Source organism: Ranitomeya imitator, chromosome 2 (genome assembly GCF_032444005.1).
Source record: "Ranitomeya imitator isolate aRanImi1 chromosome 2, aRanImi1.pri, whole genome shotgun sequence".
Lineage (NCBI taxonomy): Eukaryota > Metazoa > Chordata > Amphibia > Anura > Dendrobatidae > Ranitomeya > Ranitomeya imitator.
In genome coordinates, this window is record NC_091283.1 from 108335653 (window position 1) to 108356457 (window position 20805).

General features: G+C 42.2%; 1 protein-coding gene across 2 annotated transcripts in view; it reads left to right on the forward strand.

The window, feature by feature from the left end:
- The window catches only part of AMMECR1 (AMMECR nuclear protein 1), a 345797-nt gene that overhangs the window by 221157 nt on the left and 103835 nt on the right, over nt 1–20805 (forward strand). The gene's annotated exons all lie outside the window — the stretch shown is intronic.

The window sequence follows — 20805 nt, forward strand, 5'->3', positions numbered from 1 at the left end:
CATGGCAGAGCTCGGAAGAAAAGGAGCGCCATTTGGAATGCAGACTTAGATGGATTGGTCTGCAGGAGTCACGTTGCATTTGCAGAGCCTCTGATGTACCCAAACAGTACAAACCCCCCACAAGTGACCCCATATTAGAAACTAGACCTCCCATGGAACTTATCTAGATGTGTTGTGAGAACTTTGAACCCCTAAGTGTTTCACTACAGTTTATAACGCAGACCCGTGAAAATAAAAATTCTTTTTTTTTTCACAAAAATGATTTTTTAGCCCCCAGCTTTGTATTTTTACAAGGGTAACAGAATAAATTGGACCCCAAAAGTTGTTGTTCAATTTGTCCTGAGTACGCTGATACCCCATATGTGGGGGGGAACCACTGTTTGGGCTCATGGCAGAGCTCGGAAGGGAAGGAGCGCCATTTGGAATGCAGACTTAGATGGATTGGTCTGCAGGCGTCACGTTGCATTTGCAGAGCCCCTGATGTACCCAAACAGTAGAAACCACCCACAAGTGACCCCATATTGGAAACTAGACCTCCCATGGAACTTATCTAGATGTGTTGTGAAAACTTTGAACCCCCAAGTGTTTCACTACAGTTTACAACGCAGAGCCGTGAAAATAAAAATCCTTTTTTTTCCCACAAAAATGATTTTTAGCCCCCCAAATTTTTATTTTCCCAAGGATAACAAGAGAACTTGGACCCAAAAAGTTGTTGTCCAATTTGTCTCGAGTACGCTGATACCCCATATGTTGGGGTAAACCCCTGTTTGGGCGCACGGGAGAGCTCGGAAGTGAAGGAGCACTGTTTTACTTTTTCAATGCAGAATTGGCTGGAATTGAGATCGGACGCCATGTCGCGTTTGGAGAGCCCCTGATGTGTCTAAACAGTGGAAACCCCCCAATTATAAATGAAACCCTAATCCAAACGCACCACTAACCCTAATCCCAACTGTAACCCTAACCACACACCTAACCCAGACACACCCCTAATTCTAATCCCAACCCTAATCCCAACCGTAAATGTAATCCAAACCCTAACCCTAGCCCCAACCCTAGCCCTAACCCTAACCCTAACCCTAACCCTAACCGGAAAATGGAAATAAATACATTTTTTTTAATTTTATTATTTTTCCCTAAGGCTAGGTTCACATTGCGTTAGGGAAATCCGTTTAGCACTAGCGGATTGCGCTAACACAATGTCTTTTTAGGTGTCGTGTTTAGTGGTCGCGTTAACGTCCCCGCTCTGGAAGATCGGGGATCGGACCTCGGGCGCGCCGCGGACGCTGCAAGCAGCGTCTGAGGCGCGCCACAAAAGAATGGCACCTTGCTAGCGCGAGCCGAAAATGGCACGCTCTAGCGATGCGCTACACCTGAAAATCACATTGCTGTCAATGGTTGTGCTAACGGACCCGTTGCACGGCGTTAATTGTGACATTTTCGCCGTGCAACGCTGTCCGTTAGCGTTAACCCATTAACGCAATGTGAACCTAGCCTAACTAAGGGGGTGATGAAGGGGGGTTTGATTTACTTTTATAGCGAGTTTTTTAGCGGATTTTTATGATTGGCAGCCGTCACACACTAAAAGACGCTTTTTATAGCAAAAAAGTTTTTGCGTCTCCACATTTTGAGACCTATAATTTTTCCATATTTTGGTCCACAGAGTCATGTGAGGTCTTGTTTTTTGCGGGACGAGTTGACGTTTTTATCGGTTACATTTTCGGACACGTGACAGTTTTTGATCGCTTTTTATTCCGATTTTTTTGTGAGGCAGAATGACCAAAAACCAGCTATTCATGAATTTCTTTTGGGGGAGGCGTTTATACCGTTCCGCGTTTGGTAAAATTGATGAAGCAGTTTTATTCTTCGGGTCAGTACGATTACAGCGACACCTCATTTATATCATTTTTTTTATGTTTTGGCGCTTTTATACGATAAAAGCTATTTTATAGAAAAAATAATTATTTTGGCATCGCTTTATTCAGAGGACTATAACTTTTTTATTTTTTTGGTTATGATGCTATATGGCGGCTCGTTTTTTGCGGGACAAGATGACGTTTTCAGAGGTAACATGGTTATTTATATCCGTCTTTTTGATCGCGTGTTATTCCACTCTTTGTTCAGCGTTATGATAATAAAGCGTTGTTTTTTGGCTCGTTTTTTTTTTTTTCTTACGGTGTTCACTGAAGGGGTTAACTAGTGGGCCAGTTTTATAGGTCGGGTCGTTACGGACGCGGCGATACTAAATATGTGTACTTTTATTGTTTTTTTGTTTTTTTTTTATGTAAAGAAATGTATTTATGGGAATAATATTTTTTTTTTCTGCTTTATTTAGGAATTTTTTTTTTTTTTTTTTTTTTTACAAGTGTGGAAATTTTTTTTTTTACTTTTTCACTTTGTCCCAGGGGGGGACATCACAGATCACCGATCTGACAGTGTGCACAGCACTCTATCAGATCGGTGATCTGACATACAGCCGGGCAGGATTAGAGCTGCAGCTGCAGCCTGATCCTGACCCGGAAGTGCTCCCTGCAGGACCCGGATGCAGCCCGGCGGCCATTTTGGATCCGGGGACTGCAGGGAGAAGACGCTCGGTACACGGTGAGCACATCACCGTGTACCGATCGTCTCAGGGAAGCCCGCAGGGAGCCCCCTCCCTGCGCGATGCTTCCCTGCACCGCCGGCACACCGCGATCATCTTTGATCGCGGTGTGCCGGGGGTTAATGTGCCGGGAGCGGTCCGTGACCGCTCCTGGCACATAGTGCCGGATGTCAGCTGCGATAGGCAGCTGACACCCGGCCGCGATCGGCCGCGCTCCCCCCGTGAGCGCGGCCGATCGCATATGACGTACTATCCCGTCCATGGGAATTAAGTCCCAGGTCACCTGGACGGGATAGTACGTCATATGGGATTAAGGGGTTAATGCCACCTTGCTATTGTAAGGTGACATTAAGCCTAATTAATAATGGAGAGGCGTCAATTATGACACCTATCCATTATTAATCCAATTGTAGTAAAGGGTTAAATAAAAAACAAACACATTATTTAAAATTATTTTAATGAAATAAAAACAATGGTTGTTGGAGTATTTTATTCTACGCCCAATCCAGTCACTGAAGACCCTCGTTCTGTGAAAGAAAAAACATAATAAACCAACAATATACTTACCCTCCGCAGATCTGTAACGTCCAACGATGTAAATCCTTCTGAAGGGGTTAAAACCTTTTGCAGCAAGGAGCTTTGCTAATGCAATGCTACTCCTCGCTGCAAAACCCCGGGGAATGAGTCTAAATATAGATCAATGAGCTATATTTAGCTTCATTTGCGGTGAGGCGCCCTCTGCTGGCTGTTCATAGATCGTGGGAACTTTCCTAGAAAGCCTGGGAGCTCAACCATGTCTCAAATCATGTCGGGTTTTAGGAAGGAGAAAGAAAAAGCCGGTAATTGAATTACCGGCTTTCAAGCTGTATAGCGCTGGAATAAATATTAATATATATACATATATGTGTCTCACTGACATATATATATATATATATATATATATATACCTATTCTATGTGTACACATTTATTCTACCTATTCTACTGTAAGCTGTCAGTGTGATTTTACTGTACACCGCACTGAATTACCGGCTTTTCTCTCTAACAGCGCTGCGTATTTCTCGCAAGTCACACTGCTTGTCCGTGTGTAATCCGTATTTTTCACGCTTCCATAGACTTTCATTGGCGTATTTCTTGCGCAGTACGGTGACAAACGCAGCATGCTGCGATTTTGTACGGCCGTAGAAAGCCGTATAATACTGATCAGTAAAATACGGCAGATAGGAGCAGGGGCATAGAGAATAATTGTGCCGTATTTTTTGCGAGTTTTACAGACGTAGTTTCTGCGCTCTTACGTCCGTAAAACTCGCAAGTGTGAAGCCGGCCTTAGACCATGCTCTGAGCAGGCTCACTGAAGCTAGATGCTACTGTGCAGGTGTGACCACCAGCGCTATTTTGAGAAAGAATATATATATTTTTTTCAGAATAAATGTATATCACTAAATAAAATAATTGAATGGATATTATAGATGCGATCATGCTACACTGCCGCATAATGAAAAAAACAATATAATTTTTAATGCCTTTTTTTTTAAAAAAAATAAACATCACAAATCAGCACATAACATGCATATATTTGATGTTCCTGTAATCATAACGACCCGCACAACACAGCGATAAGATTATTTACAGGGTTCGGAAAATGACATAAAAAATGGTATGATTTATATTTTTCTATTAAACCAATAAACAAATGTAATAAAACTGTAATGCTAATACCATGTTCACATGTAGCATAAATGCTGCGTTCTTTCTGCAGGTGTCCGCACCGCACAATGCAATAACAATCTTCTCTGATTATTACGTGCTTGCTGTGTTTCTTTTATGGGTTTTCCCGCTTATATGATGCGATTTTGGTTCAGATATGAAGCAGAGTCTTTAACGCTTTTTTAATATTACAAAAAGCTTTGATTCTGCGCTTAAAAATGTAACAAAGTGTTTTCATGCGTTTTTTTTCAATAGAAGCCTATAGAGAAAAAAGGCACCAGAACCGCAGACATCAGTAGCGTCTTCAGACCACAGGGGGCGGAGATTTCATGGAATCACATCCACTTTGCTTTGAAATTTAGACCATGTTCACGTGTAGCGTAAATGCTATGCATTTTCTGCTGCTTCTTTTGCACAAAAATTCTGCTGTGTTTAACTGTCCAAGCAAAGTGGATGTGATTTCATGAAGGAATAAAAATTAAATCTATAGGTCCCAACTGGAGATGAGCAGCACGCACAGATGACATCACACTAGCCTTGACTAATGAAAAGGTGCCCAGGGATGCCAGAACGTTAGAGATTCGCTGCCTCCCACCAAGCTGCCAGGTAGCACTGACCTGGACACTGGGTAACCCCCAGAATGAGGCATTACGCCGAAACGCGCGTTGGGGTGGGTGGCAGCGCGGTCCCCCAGGTAATTCCATTGACAGTCCACATTACCTTTTTCTATTGATCTTGCTCTGTATTCACTTTGTACTTTGTGCATGTACATTACTAAAACATACTCACTATGTGGTGGATACTGTATGTACTGCTATTGTTATGTATACAATGCACTTGCACTTTTGGAGCTGATTGTGGGGCATATATTTGTTTACAATATTAGGAAATTGTATACCTGTTGGGCACTGTGTTGTCACCTGTTTTGGTGAATCCTTGTCATTTTATGCTATCCTTAATATGTTTTTTTTATTATTTGAGATCTTACCTGTGACAAAATAAAGTAAATAGTTTTGTATTTGGTTCTCGTAGTGCTTCATTTACTTTAGGTTAAACCTGTGATCCGTTCCCTGTTGTTGTGCCATTTCTCACCAAACATCTTGCTTACCTCCTGGTCTATTCACTTTAGGCCTCTTTCACACGTCCAGATAATTCCGGTACCAGAGAAATCAGTACCGGAATTATCCGTGTGTCCGTGTGCTCACGTAGCACATCAGTTTGGCTCACGTGCGGCAGCCGTGTGCCGCCCATGTGCCGACTGAGGACCACACGGACCGTGCAGGAGACAGCGCTACAGTAAGCGCTGTTTCCGCTGCGTGTGGTGCTGAAGCCAGTATTCATCCATATGCGCATATTCCTCACTGTAATGAGCGGGACCATGTGACCGCTCACACAGGACAAGCTGCCGGCGCAGAGAGGAGACATCGCAGGAGCTGGGTGAGTATTTCCTGGCAGGCAAGCGGGGGGGGGGGGAGGGGAGAGGGGTCACAGGGGATGGGAGGCGGGAGGGGACGCACAAACTTTATTTTTAAGGGAAAATAAAACAACAAACATTGATTTTTCATTCCTTCTCTCCAGCGAACGCTGCTGGGGAGAAGGGATGAATACTGGCTTCAGCACCACACGCAGCAGGGACAGCGCTTACTGTAGCGCTGTCTCTCTTGCGGGCGGTACGTGCACATGGAGGAGAGTGCACACTGTTCTCCGTGTGCACGTGTGCTGTCCGTAGTGTGGTCCGAGCTGCCGGTAAAAAACGGACATGTCTACGTGTTTTGCACACGGACACACGGTCCGTGTGAAAACACGCACATGCGCAGAAACACATAGATCCTAATGGGTCTACGTGTATCAGTGTCTCCGGTACGTAAGAATACTGTCACTACACGTACCGGAGACACTGACGTGTGAAAGAGGCCTTACATAGGTTATCCCAAATTGCTTGGGAATCTTGTTAAATTATTTTAGCTACAGAAAACCTGGCATAAAACTTTGTAAAATATATATTTCGCTTCCAGCATTTTGCTCTGTGAAGAAATTGGTATAACTTAGACTTAGCCATGTTACACATCAACCTTGTTATTATTATTATTTTTTTAATTATTATTATTACTATTTTTTTAAGCTTCTTATTATGACCAAGTGTAAATCCAGACTGTTTCCATATGACATCATATTCCATTATTCACTCAGTGTCATGGAGCTGATGCTGACTCATGTGTTTCCACTGCATGAGCAGGACACTGCCATGTTTCCCTCTCTCGGATTAAATTACCTTCTGGAGAAGAGAAGATACTTCTCCCTTGTTTATGGAACAGATTTCTTGTCATTTTAGTAAATCTATTATTCTGCAGGTTAATCATAAATTGTAAAACTCATGTGTAACATAAAGGGTAAACTGGAATGGTGATTATTAACAGCGAGCTTTCAGTCTTCAGCTCATCACAAACATTTGGGGAATCATTGCTAACAATTAGCATTTGGTATTCATTTGCCTATTGCAACCACATTTCTGTATCTTGTTGGAAAATACTGGGACGGATTTACTAATTCTGTGTAACAGATGGTAAATATTAAATTTAAACAGTTTTAAAATGCACTAAATTTATCACAGATGTCCATCCTGGATGATAAATATGATGCATGTTTAGACTGTCTAGTCTAAGTTTACCTTTTCTATTAGTTGACTTACTTTTTGACCACTTGTTAAAGGGAATCTGTCAGTAGGATCATCCCTCCTACGGGCATGTAGGCCATAGGAAGCTGAATAAAATGATACCTTGATATCTACCATCCGATGTCTTATTCCAGAGGAATTCATGTTTTTCTTATATGTAAATAAACTGTTAATATCTATGGGCCAGACATAGATCTCCCTGAGAATCTGCCTCCAGAGAATATTGTAAATAAAGGGGATGTTACCAGGGTGAAACATGATCCTTCTGAAAGATTCCCCTTAAGCAAAAAAAAAAAGGAGGAACACATCGTCAGCAAATGTTGTGCATTCTACAAATACACTTACTTAATCCTCTTTTGTAAACACTTCAAGAAAGTGTCCAGTTAGCAAAAAGAAGTTTCTCAAATCTCTAATAAATGTAACACATGGCACAAACCACATAATTAGTCCTCAATTTAAGAGAGAATTCTCATACATACCGTATTAGTAATGCTACGCTATTGTTTTGTTTTCTTTCAAGAATAGAAGAAAAGATACTTTTAAAACAGAATGCAACAGAGAGCCTAATTATTACTATAAATGTTTAACATACTGTATGTAGATGGTAAGCACATGAGGCCAAGGTCCTCTCCCCACTGTACTAGTCTGTCTCAGATTGAGTACTGTCTTTTACATATGGTGGGCTTGTCCGGTCACTGCTTCATTCAGACAGGGCTCTGCTGAGCCTTGTTCTTGGAATTATTGGGAATCGTAACTGTTAGATCCCCAACAATCATAAAGATATAGTATAAGTGATAACTTCTAAAGATAGGAATAACCATGACTTTTAAAATTGAATTCTGAAATTATTTTTATTATTTTTTTAAAAGCACTATTTATTCCAGGGGCTCTATACTTGTGACGAGAATTTACATATATTTAATACATACAGAAAATAACAGGACAGACTGGTACAATGGGGACGAGACCCTGCTAGCTCACCTCCTTCCCTCAGCTTCTAGTGGAATGCAAATGAAAAGATAGATCATGCCGAGGGGAAAACCGGTGAAAATGCAGAATACAAGTCATATAATGGTCAGATATAGAGTTGTCCTTACGTACACACACAAGAACGCTTATTTTGAAAAGTTCCAAGGTAATATAGTTACCCTTTAAAGGGAAACTGTGAGCAGTTTTTTCCTATATACTGTTGTGAATTCTGCTTTTGGGTTCCCTCCAGTGGTTGTAAGTGGTAATGCTGTTGTCCCTGAGTTGCAGTCCTGGTCAGGTGTTTCTGCTGATTGCAGTTCTGACTTGGGTATTTAGGTGTGCAGGATTCATTAGTCCTTGCCAGTTGTCCATGGTTCTGGGAGGTTTTGGATCTTTGTCTGGTTCCTCCTGCCTTACTGCCAATTCAGCAAAGATAAGTGTCTGGTTTTTGTTTCTGTGGCACACATGCTGTGTGCTTAATAATTCTGTGCTATTCATTTGTTTTCTCTTGTCCAGCTTAGACTGTGTCAGTGTTTTCTCAGTCTTGTTGGATTCTCTGGAGTTGCAGATGTACGCTCCACATCTTTAGTTAGATGGTGGAATTTTTTGTATTTTCTGCTGTGGATATTTTTGGAAGGATTTTAATACTGACCGCTTAGTATTCTGTCCTATCCTTTCCTATTTTAGCTAGAGTGGCCTCTTTTGCTAAATCCTGTTTCCTGCCTGCGTGTGTCTTTTCCTCTACTACTCACAGTCAATATTTGTGGGGGGCTGCTTATCCTTTGGGGTTCTGCTCTGAGGCAAGGTAGAATTCCTATTTCCATCTATAGGGGTATTTAGTCCTCCGGCTGTGTTGAGGTGTCTAGGATTTGTTAGGCACACCCCACGGCTACTTCTAGTTGCGGTGTTAAGTTCAGGATTTGCGGTCAGTACAGTTTACACCAACTCCAGAGAAAGTTCCATGCGGCTCCAAGGTCACCGGATCATAACAATATACTCTGACATCAGCATGATGTAGGGACAGAGACCCTGATTCCAGTGATGGATCACTTCACTTACTGGGTGCAGCAGTTGTGATAGCGTCACAGTTTTCTCTGCTGCAGATCTAGCAGAGCTCAGTTGTTGAGCTGTGTACAACCCTTGCCACACCACACCTGTATATTGTATAGTGACACAGAACTGATAATCAGTGCTGGGGGCATGGCTGGACTAGGAGGCACGAGGTCAGTTGTCCTGAAGTGATAATCTGCCAATAAAACACTGATTGTATTGAAACAAAACACAGCCCAGTGAGTGACTCATCCCTTTAATCGGCATCTCTGCTCCTACATTATCGTGCTCTTAGACTACATAGCAAAAACCTGCCTACACATTCTCTATAAAATCACCAAACAGAATTTATTGGAAAGTAAGTGTTACATTGACAGCTTAAAAGGGAACAGACAGTTTTATAAAGTTCCAGCAACATTTACAGGAACAAAGGATTCGTAATAATGCTGCAAAACAATGTACTTCTCACTGAATAAAACAATGATAATGGCTTGTTTACAAAGTACGTCATCTGCAATGAGATGTGTGTTAATTGTTCACCTCAACACCACTGTATTTGTAATTTACAGAGATTGTCCCATCACTTCCAGGGATTGTAAAGAGGTCTCTCGCTGGGGACCCCTAGCTATGAGCCACAACTGAGTACCACTGATGAGCAGCGACACTAGCAGTATTTGGTCAGTATTTTACATCAGTATTTGTAAGCCAAAACCAGGAGTGGAACAATCAGAGGAAAAGTATAATAGAAACAAATGCACCACTTCTGTATTTATCACCCACTCCTGGTTTTGGCTACAAATACTGATGTAAAATACTGACCAAATACTGCTAGTGTGAAGGCAACCTTAGGCCGGCTTCACACTTGCGAGTTTTACGGACGTAAGAGCGCAGAAACTACGTCCGTAAAACTCGCAAAACATACGGCACAATTATTCTCTATGCCCCTGCTCCTATCTGCCGTATTTTCCTGATCAGTATTATACGGCTTTCTACGGCCGTAGAAAATCGCAGCATGCTGCGTTTGTCACCGTATTGCGCACATAAAACGTCAATGAAAGTCTATGGAAGCCCCAAAAATACGGATTACACACATGGACCAGCAGTGTGACTTGCGAGGAATACGCAGCGGTGTTAGCGAGAAAAGCCGGTAATTCAGTGCGGTGTACAGTAAAATCACACTGACAGCTTAGAATAGAATAGGTAGAATAAATGTGTACACATAGAATAGGTATATATATATATATATATATATATATATATATATATATATGTCAGTGAGACACACATATATATATATATATATATATATATTAATATTTCTTCCAGCGCTAGACAGCTTTAAAGCCGGTAATTCAATTACCGGCTTTTGCTTTCTCCTTCCTAAAAACCGACATGATATGAGACCTGGTTTACATACAGTAAACCATCTCATATCACCATTTTTTTGCATATTCCACACTACTAATGTCAGTAGTGTGTATATGCAAAATTTGGCCGTTCTAGCTAGTAAATTAAGGGGTTAAATGGCGGCAAAAATTGGCGTGGGCTCCCGCACAATTTTCTACGCCAGAGTAGTAAAGCCAGTGACTGAAGGCAGATATTAATAGCCTGGAGAGGGTCCATGGTTATTGCCCCCCCCCCCCCCCCCCCCAGCTAAAAACATCTTCCCCCAGCCACCCCAGAACAGGCGCATCTGGAAGATGCGCCTATTCTGCCACTTGGCCACTCTCTTCCCATTCCCGTGTAGCGGTGGGATATGGGGTAATGAAGGGTTAATGCCACCTTGCTATTGTAAGGTGACATTAAGCCAAATTATGACACCTATCCATTATTAATCCAATACTAGTAAAGGGTTAAAAAAAATACATAAACACATTTTTCAAAATTATTTTAATGAAATAAAAACAAAGGTTGTTTTAATATTTTATTGAACGCCCAATCCAATCACTGAAGACCCTCGATCTGTAACAAAAAAAACATAATAAACCAACAATATCCTTACCTTCCGCAGATCTGTAAAGTCCAACGATGTAAATCCATCTGAAGGGGTTAAAATATTTTGCAGCCACGAGCTTTGCTAATGCAAGGTTGTCTGCAAAACCCCGGGGAATGTAGGTAAAGTAGGTCAATGACCTATATTTACCTGCATTTGCGGTGAGGCGCCCTCTGCTGGCTGTTCCTAGATTGTGGGAACTTTCCTAGAAAGCTCCCAGGCTCGAGTTCATAAGAGGGCGCCCTCTGCTGGTTTACCTTCATTCTCCGGGGTTTTGCAGACATGAGCAACCTTGCATTTGCATTGACGCCTCTCCATTATTAATTTGGCTTAATGTCACCTTACAATAGCAAGGTGGCATTAACCCTTCATTACCCCATATCCCACCGCTACACGGGAATGGGAAGTGAGTGGCCAAGTGCCAGAATAGGCGCATCTTCCAGATGCGCCTGTTCTGGGGTGGCTGGGGGCAGGTGTTTTTAGCCAGGGGGGGGCCAATAACCATGGACCCTCTCCAGGCTATTAATATCTGCCCTCAGTCACTGGCTTTACTACTCTGGCGGAGAAAATTGTGCGGGAGCCCACGCCAATTTTTTCCGCCATTTAACCCCTTAATTTACTAGCTAGAACGGCCAAATTTTGCATAGACACACTACTAACATTAGTAGTGTGGAATATGCAAAAAAAAATGGTGATATGAGATGGTTTACTGTATGTAAACTAGGTCTCATATCATGTCGGGTTTAGGAAGGAGAAAGCAAAAGCCGGTAATTGAATTACCGGCTTTCTGCTATATCGCGCTGGATGAAATATTAATATATATACATACTAGATGGCAGCCCGATTCTAAAGAATCGGGAGTCTAGAATCCATATATACTTTATTTATTCAAATGTAAGAATAATACAATTAATAAATAATAGTAAGAAAGAACAAAAATAATAGGCAGTATATGGAGAAAACACCAAACAAAAGTTCAAAATTGGTGTGAAAATGTCACTGAACCACTTCACAACTAAATATACAGTGGGGCAAAAAAGTATTTAGTCAGTCAGCAATAGTGCAAGTTCCACCACTTAAAAAGATGAGAGGCGTCTGTAATTTACATCATAGGTAGACCTCAACTATGGGAGACAAACTGAGAAAAAAAAATCCAGAAAATCACATTGTCTGTTTTTTTTATCATTTTATTTGCATATTATGGTGGAAAATAAGTATTTGGTCAGAAACAAACAATCAAGATTTCTGGCTCTCACAGACCTGTAACTTCTTCTTTAAGAGTCCCCTCTTTCCTCCACTCATTACCTGTAAGTAATGGCACCTGTTTAAACTTGTTATCAGTATAAAAAGACACCTGTGCACACCCTCAAACAGTCTGACTCCAAACTCCACTATGGTGAAGACCAAAGAGCTGTCAAAGGACACCAGAAACCAAATTGTAGCCCTGCACCAGGCTGGGAAGACTGAATCTGCAATAGCCAACCAGCTTGGAGTGAAGAAATCAACAGTGGGAGCAATAATTAGAAAATGGAAGACATACAAGACCACTGATAATCTCCCTCGATCTGGGGCTCCACGCAAAATCCCACCCCGTGGGGTCAGAATGATCACAAGAACAGTGAGCAAAAATCCCAGAACCACGCGGGGGGACCTAGTGAATGAACTGTAGAGAGCTGGGACCAATGTAACAAGGCCTACCATAAGTAACACACTACGCCACCATGGACTCAGATCCTGCAGTGCCAGACGTGTCCCACTGCTTAAGCCAGTACATGTCCGGGCCCGTCTGAAGTTTGCTAGAGAGCATTTGGATGATCCAGAGGAGTTTTGGGAGAATGTCCTATGGTCTGATGAAACCAAACTGGAACTGTTTGGTAGAAACACAACTTGTCGTGTTTGGAGGAAAAAGAATACTGAGTTGCATCCATCAAACACCATACCTACTGTAAAGCATGGTGGTGGAAACATCATGCTTTGGGGCTGTTTCTCTGCAAAGGGGCCAGGACGACTGATCCGGGTACATGAAAGAATGAATGGGGCCATGTATCGTGAGATTTTGAGTGCAAACCTCCTTCCATCAGCAAGGGCATTGAAGATGAAACGTGGCTGGGTCTTTCAACATGACAATGATCCAAAGCACACCGCCAGGGCAACGAAGGAGTGGCTTCGTAAGAAGCATTTCAAGGTCCTGGAGTGGCCTAGCCAGTCTCCAGATCTCAACCCTATAGAAAACCTTTGGAGGGAGTTGAAAGTCCGTGTTGCCAAGCGAAAAGCCAAAAACATCACTGCTCTAGAGGAGATCTGCATGGAGGAATGGGCCAACATACCAACAACAGTGTGTGGCAACCTTGTGAAGACTTACAGAAAACGTTTGACCTCTGTCATTGCCAACAAAGGATATATTACAAAGTATTGAGATGAAATTTTGTTTCTGACCAAATACTTATTTTCCACCATAATATGCAAATAAAATGATAAAAAAACAGACAATGTCATTTTCTGGATTTTTTTTTCTCAGTTTGTCTCCCATAGTTGAGGTCTACCTATGATGTAAATTACAGACGCCTCTCATCTTTTTAAGTGGTGGAACTTGCACTATTGCTGACTGACTAAATACTTTTTTGCCCCACTGTATATAGTTTTGGTAAATGGTATTATCATTTTTTTGACGAAATTCGGCAGGAGCTTGAAGAGCAACGTCACTGGGCCCGCCTCCACGCAGTAGAAACTTGCTGTGAGGTAAAAATTCAAAAATCACACCAAAATGGCGGGCGGAGTGTGTCACAGTACGGCACGTTTCTGATTGGTCGCTCGCAGCAGGCGGCAACCAATCAGACACTGGACACTGTTGACGTCACTTATCTCCGGACATTAGCTCCGGACATTAGCTCCGGAAAGGAAGTTGGCACAAATTGCAGGAAGTAGTATTCTAGGCAATTATATATTAGATATGTGTCTACTGACATATAAACTGAAAAGTTTTGGATCTGTAAATATGTTACTGTTTAAGACACAGGGAACCAAATGACTCTGTGAATATTGGGGATAGGTACATGGGAAAATAAAAGGAGAAACGGCAGCCCTGCTGTCAAGGCTAAAAGTTTTGAGACTGAGAAATGTTAGTTTTCAAAAAGTTTGCTACGTTACAGTTTTTACATCTTAGTCAGATGTTTTTGTGGTTACTGAAGTACAATTATAAACATTTGTTAAGAAACTTTTATTGACAAATACATCAAGATTATGTAAAGTCTCAATATTCATAGTGTTGGCCTTTATTTTTCAATATTTCTGCAATTCACCTTGGCAGGTGGGTATCAGCTTCTGGATCAAATCCTGACTGATGGCAAGCCATTTATCACGATCGTGCTGGGACTATGGGTACTAACCAGGTCCCTAGAACTAGGGGCACCCTAGTCTATCCCTGTCCCCTAGATTACTCCTGAAGATGGAGACGCTGGGCTCACGTGCCTTGAGATATCAACCCTGATCTGTCCTTTCCCCCACTCAGGGTAGTGGGAAGCTGAAGTGTATAGGAACACACTAAACAGACAAACAAGGGAAGTTGGACAAGGATAAATGAAAACTACAATCAATCAAAATTCACTCACCAAACAACAGAGGGTGACTCAAGGAAGTTAAAAGAAGGTAAAACCAGATAGGAGAGGATGAGGATGTGCACATAGACAAAACTTCAAGAAACAATCTCCTGAATACTCTCCAGACACCAACTCCAACCATGAACTACAACTCCAACTCCAGAACCATGCAATAAGAACTAGCACTGGTAATCCTTAAGTGCCAGAGGCCAGTATATATAGCAGAGAGGAGTGGCCAACACTGAATAGCTGAAACAATCCAAGTAGGAAAGCTCCAGGAGCTTCAACTGAACAGGTTAACCCTTGCACTTCTACTAAGGAAAAAAACTGCACTGTTTAATAAGATGGTGAAGTACTTCTAACCAGTGCAGGAGTCTGTGAAACCAGACATTGTTGTCTTCTGACGCCTCTCTGTCATGGTATACCCGTGATGTCATTCTTGTCTAATCAGTGCTTGGAGTTTATCACAATTTCTGAGTTGTTGTTTGTGCTCCTGCTTTTTGAGGAATGATCACAGGTTCTGAGGTTGAGATCTGGGGAGTTTGTATCAGCCTCAAAACTTTTTGCCATGACTATGCTATGACCAGTGAAGAAAGAGAAGAGTAAAGATAAATCCTGAGATAACTATTGGAGAAAGAAGCAGTGGCCTTAATGTAATCACTCCAGGGAAAGGGCCACTCCGGTGACCAGTGGATTGAGAAGAGCTCTGATGCAAAAAGGGACCAAAAGGGAAGCAAAATGTGAAGGGTGTTGATCGACTATTGGTGAAAGGGGTACCCAGCTGTCAGCATTAAAGGGGTTGTCTAGGACTTTAACATTGATGGCCTATTCTTAGGAAAGGTCAAGCGGGATATTGCAAAAAAAAAAAAAAACATGCCGCAGCTGCAACAGTGAGCGCAGCCTTAAAGGGAATATGTCAGCTTCACTACTTAGACATCCCCTTTAATAACGCTATGAAGGTGCCCGGCCGCTGTACTGAAAGTGCGGCACTTGGGAAAAAAAACTTTATTTCTCCGAAAAGCCACCGGATTTCAATAAGGCAGGCGTGCCTGCAGCAATAAGTCTTCACTCACTACACTGAAAATGGTGGCAGTAAGAACATCCCGCCACAGTTCTAGCATGGCCGGAGTCAGTGCCGGGACTTGATGTGAGAGACTCGTGCAAGTTTCTCGCATTGAACTCGCAAGTGTGACGCCGGCCTATACTTTACAATGGGAATCAGAAACAGCACACGGGTCTCATCCATGTGCTGCCTATGATTTTCACGGACCCATTGATTTGTATGGGTGGTTTCCGGTATGGGTGTATACATGACATCGATAAAAAAATGGACATTATTTTTTTGTGGACATGTGGTCTGCAAAAAAGGAATGGTATGTGAATAGCCCTATATGTTCTATAATTGAAAAACACAAATAGAACTGTTACATGAAAAACAGAAGTCTGAATGAGACCCAAAAACTAAATTCTTCTGGCTTCCTTCAGTACTCCCATTTATTTATTATGTTTCGTTTATATAGTGCCATTATAGGCTGAACTGGATGGACAACTGTCTATTTTCAGCCTTGCTAACCTTCTATATTATTTCAAAACGCTCTTTTTCGGTGATTACTTTGTATCTCCGTTCATACTGCACGCACACACAAATGATACACCATTTGACAGGTAAACTTGTACTCTTCAGCAAGAAAATGGCCAAACAAACCACACATCCACAATTTGAACACAAAATACACTTTAAATATTAATTTTCATAAACCTGCAGTAAGGAAAAATGACCTGTAGGTGGCACCGCACTACCCCAAACCATACTTCCACAAAGCTGAAACAAATCCTAACTTTTGCCTTGGGGGCTTTCCAGCTTGCCGAACTCCTTGCCCAGTCGATTTCAGGCAGGTACATATAAAATATTTGCTATATATGTGGAAGTAGAATAAAAGTAAAACTTCACCTGTTTAAGACTTCAGCTTTAAAACTGAAGATATAAATGAATACAGCCTAAAAGGGACCGGACAGGTACTGAACCATTGGATTTTCCGTATTATTGGACAGTCATTGAAAAGTCTATCTTCCTTCTAAGGTTGCAGCTTATTGGTGACCTCGAGTCACCTCTGGTTCCAAGTAAAAAACTGCAGCGTTGACATAACTCAGGCTGTACATTGTTTCCCGATGGGAAACATTGGTAGGAACAACTTTGTAAAAATTGAAAAAAAAAAATCCAACCGTAGGGAAAAACAAGGTAAAATAATCTGCAGATATTACTTTTTTTTTTTTTTTTTTAAAAAAGGATATTCCCAACTATTATACAACGGTGCAAATACGCTCAGTTGTGGGGTCAATTCTCCTTCATCATTTTTTGGGTAAGTTCACACAGGGCATTTTTGCTGCTTTTTTTTTCTGCAGCAAAACCTGATCTTCTTGGCAGGAAAGAAGCTGCATCAAAAACGCAGGTTTAGGTGCATGGAGCGGTCACCGGGGCGTCGCGAGGAGTGTCGGTAAAAGCTTCGATCCGGGGGGCCACCGGAGGGTGAGTATATAACTATTTTATTTTAAATTATTTTTAACATTAGATCTTTTTACTATTCATGCTGCATGGACCCTTGGAAGTGCCTGTGCACGAAACGGCCGTCGTCCTCTCCTGTCACTCCCCCGCTCCCTCGTATACTCCCGCCGATGCTGCAGCATGTTTGTGAAGATATAAGTGCTAAATAAAGGACATTTTTAGCTGAAGACAGATGGTGAGTGCCGCATTTCTTTCTTATACCTGCTCATGTATATATATATATATATATATATATATATATATATATATATATATACAGTACAGACCAAAAGTTTGGTCCTTTGCTTTTCACGAATATTTGAGCCCATGGATGCATTATATGTCCATCTTGCAAGCCAGCAAGAAAATCTCGTCACACGGATGTCATACGGATGCTTACATGTGAGAAAATTGCATCCTCGCACTGCACGCGGATGACATACGGATCACTGTTCAGGGAACATTTCTGCAATTCTCGTCCGTGTAAAACGGACCGATTTTTTGATACGTTGTATGTGACTCCAGCCTAAAGGAGATTCTCCCCCCAACATTAAACATAATGGTATTGTACTTACTGATCAGAAGGGGTCTGATTGTCAGGACCTTGCAAATGAACAGGGGCAGCAGCATTTTTTCCCTTCCACGGCAGCACTGCCATTTATCTGCAGTGTAGAGAAGTGCAACACAGCCGTTTGTATGTGAACGGAGCAGCTCCCTGTACAGCAGTGCCACTTTGATAGTAAAAATGAGGAAGGAGAACTGACCCCATAACTGAGCGTATTTACATAATTGTATAATAATTGGGAATATCTCTTTTTTAAAAAAAAAAAAAGTAATATCTGCAGATTATTTTACTTTTTTTTCCTTACGGTTGTATTTTTATTTTTTTTTATTTTTGCAAGGTTGTTTCCACCAATCTCTCCCATCGAGAAACAATATACAGTCTGAGTTATGTCAATGCTGCAGTTTTTTACTCGGAACCAGAGGTGACTCCAGGCCACCAATAAGCTGCAACCTTAGAAGGAAAATAGACTTTTCAATGTCTGTCCAATAATACGGAAAATCTGATGGTTCAGAACCTGCCTGGCTCCTTTTAGGCTGCATTCATTTATATCTTCAGTTATAAAGCTGAAGTCTTAAACATGTAAAGTTTTACTTTTATTCTACTTCCACATATATAGGAAATATTCTGTATGCACCTGCCTGAAATCGGCTGGACAAGGAGTTCGGCAAGCTGGAAAGCCCCCAAGGCAAAAGTTAGGATTTGTTTCAGCTTTGTGGTAGTATGCTTTGGGGTAGTGTGGTGCCACCTGCAGGTCATTTTTCCTTAATGCAGGTTTATGAAAGTTAATGTTTAAAGTGTAGTTTGTGATCACATCATGGATGTGTGGTTTGTTTGGCTATTTTCTTGCTGAAGGGTGCAAGTTTGCCTTTCAAATGGTGTATCATTTGTGTGTGTGGGTGCAGTATGAACGGAGATACAAAGGAATCACCGAAAAAGTGTTTTGAAAAACTATAGAAGGATAATGGAATACAGTCGTAATAATAATCATCAAAATAAAACACTGTTTTAAAATTTTTGCTTGATTAATCACTGTATTTCCAGATAATGATAAGGGGCAGTGTGTTGTGTGACATGTGAAGTTCGTGATAATTCAGTCAATACTCAAATTTAAATAGAAAGGGTCAGCACTGGAAACTGCAGGTGTACTACTTAATGTCCATTCTATTCCACATCACACATAAGAACACTGTGAAAAATGGCGTGTAACATGATTGTTAGCCATGCTTGCCATCAGCATCATTTCTCAGACTGTGCAGAGACCCAGCAGTGTTTGTGCCTGAACAGTGGTCATTAACACTTAAGGGGACCTGGGCCCCCCACCTGCAAGTTGTTCAGATGTATTAGCCCTTGTAGCATTCTAAATCCTAAAAAGAAATGTGTTCCACCTCTCCTCAGAATGTAATAATGTCCCCCATCCTGCACTAATGTCCTGCATCCCGGGCCCCTTTCTGGTATAATATCCTCCATCCCGGGCCCCTTTCTGGTATAATATCCTCCATCACGGGCCCCTTTCTGGTATAATATCCTCCATCCCGGGCCCCTTTCTGGTATAATATCCTCCATCCCGGGCCCCTTTCTGGTATAATGTCCTGCATCCTGGGCCCCTTTCTGGTATAATATCTTCCATCCCGGGCCCATTTCTGGTATAATGTCCTGCATCCTGGGCCCCTTTCTGGTATAATGTCCTACGTGCTAGGCCCCTTTTATGGTATAATGGCCTGCATCCTGTGCCCCTTTCTGGTATAATGTCCTCCATGCTGGGCCCCTTTCTGGTATAATATCCTCCATCACGGGCCCCTTTCTGGTATAATATTTCTGGTATTATATCCTCCATCCTGGGCCCCTTTCTGGTATAATGTCCTGCATCCCGAGCCCCTTTCTGGTATAATGTCCTGCATCCTGGGCCCCTTTCTGGTATAATATCTTCCATGCCGGGCCCATTTCAGGTATAATGTCCTCCATCCCGGGCTCCTTTCTGGTATAATGTCCTGCATCCTGGGCCCCTTTCTGGTATAATGTCCTGCATCCCGAGCCCCTTTCTGGTATAATATCCTCCATGCTGGGCCCCTTTCTGGTATAATATCCTCCATCTCGGGCCCCTTTCTGGTATAAGATCTTGCATCCCGGGCCCCTTTCTGGTATAATGTCCTCCATCCCGGGCCCCTTTCTGGTATAATGTCCTCCATCCCGGGCCCCTTTCTGGTATAATATCCTCCATCCCGGGCACCTTTCTGGTATAATGTCCTCCATCCCAGGCCCCTTTCTGGTATAATGTCCTCCATCACGGGCCCCTTTCTGGTATAATATCCTCCATCTCGGGTCCCTTTCTGGTATAATGTCCTCCATCACGGGCCCCTTTCTGGTATAATATCCTCCATCCCGGGCCCCTTTCTTGTATAATGTCCTGCATCCTGGGCCCCTTACATCCCCATACTGGTGTATCCTCATCCCCATACTGGTAATATCCTCATCCTGGCCTTTTCCACTAATAACGTCCCCCATACTGGTGTAATATACCCATCCTGGCCCTTTCCAGTAATGTATACTCCCATCCTGGGCCCCTTACTGGTATAATGTGCCAGCTCCTTGGTCCATCCTATAAAAATGCAGATGTTGGCCTCTGATTGGCTGGCAGCATGTTTTGCAGTGCAAGGACCCAGGGGGTCTCTGCACTGCAATACATTTCATCCGGTGGGCCAGCATGGGTCATGGCCGCCCCCTCTGTGACCGGGATTGTTAGGCCCCTGATGATGACCCATCCTAGCATTACGCCATCACTCTAGAACACTATGGGGGTGAGGCATTTGTGCCTATTTTTGTCTAATTTGGGTTATTTCCCGCCTGTTTTCACTTTTTAACATCTAGTTTCTTTGTTTTACCTGTTTTCTATTTGGGAGTGTGGATCAGGTTTTTGGCTGATTCATCAATTGTGAATTTTTAAAAAGACGCAACAATTTTGGTGCAAGTGAACTCCTCCCCCGTGGTGGTTTTATGTGCGCCTGGAATTTTGGCACAATTGTTTAGCGGAATCTGTGCTTTTTTGCACTAAGGATGTTAATTAAGGCAGAAAGACTATGATTTTGCTCAAAATTTGGTGCAAAATACATCAGC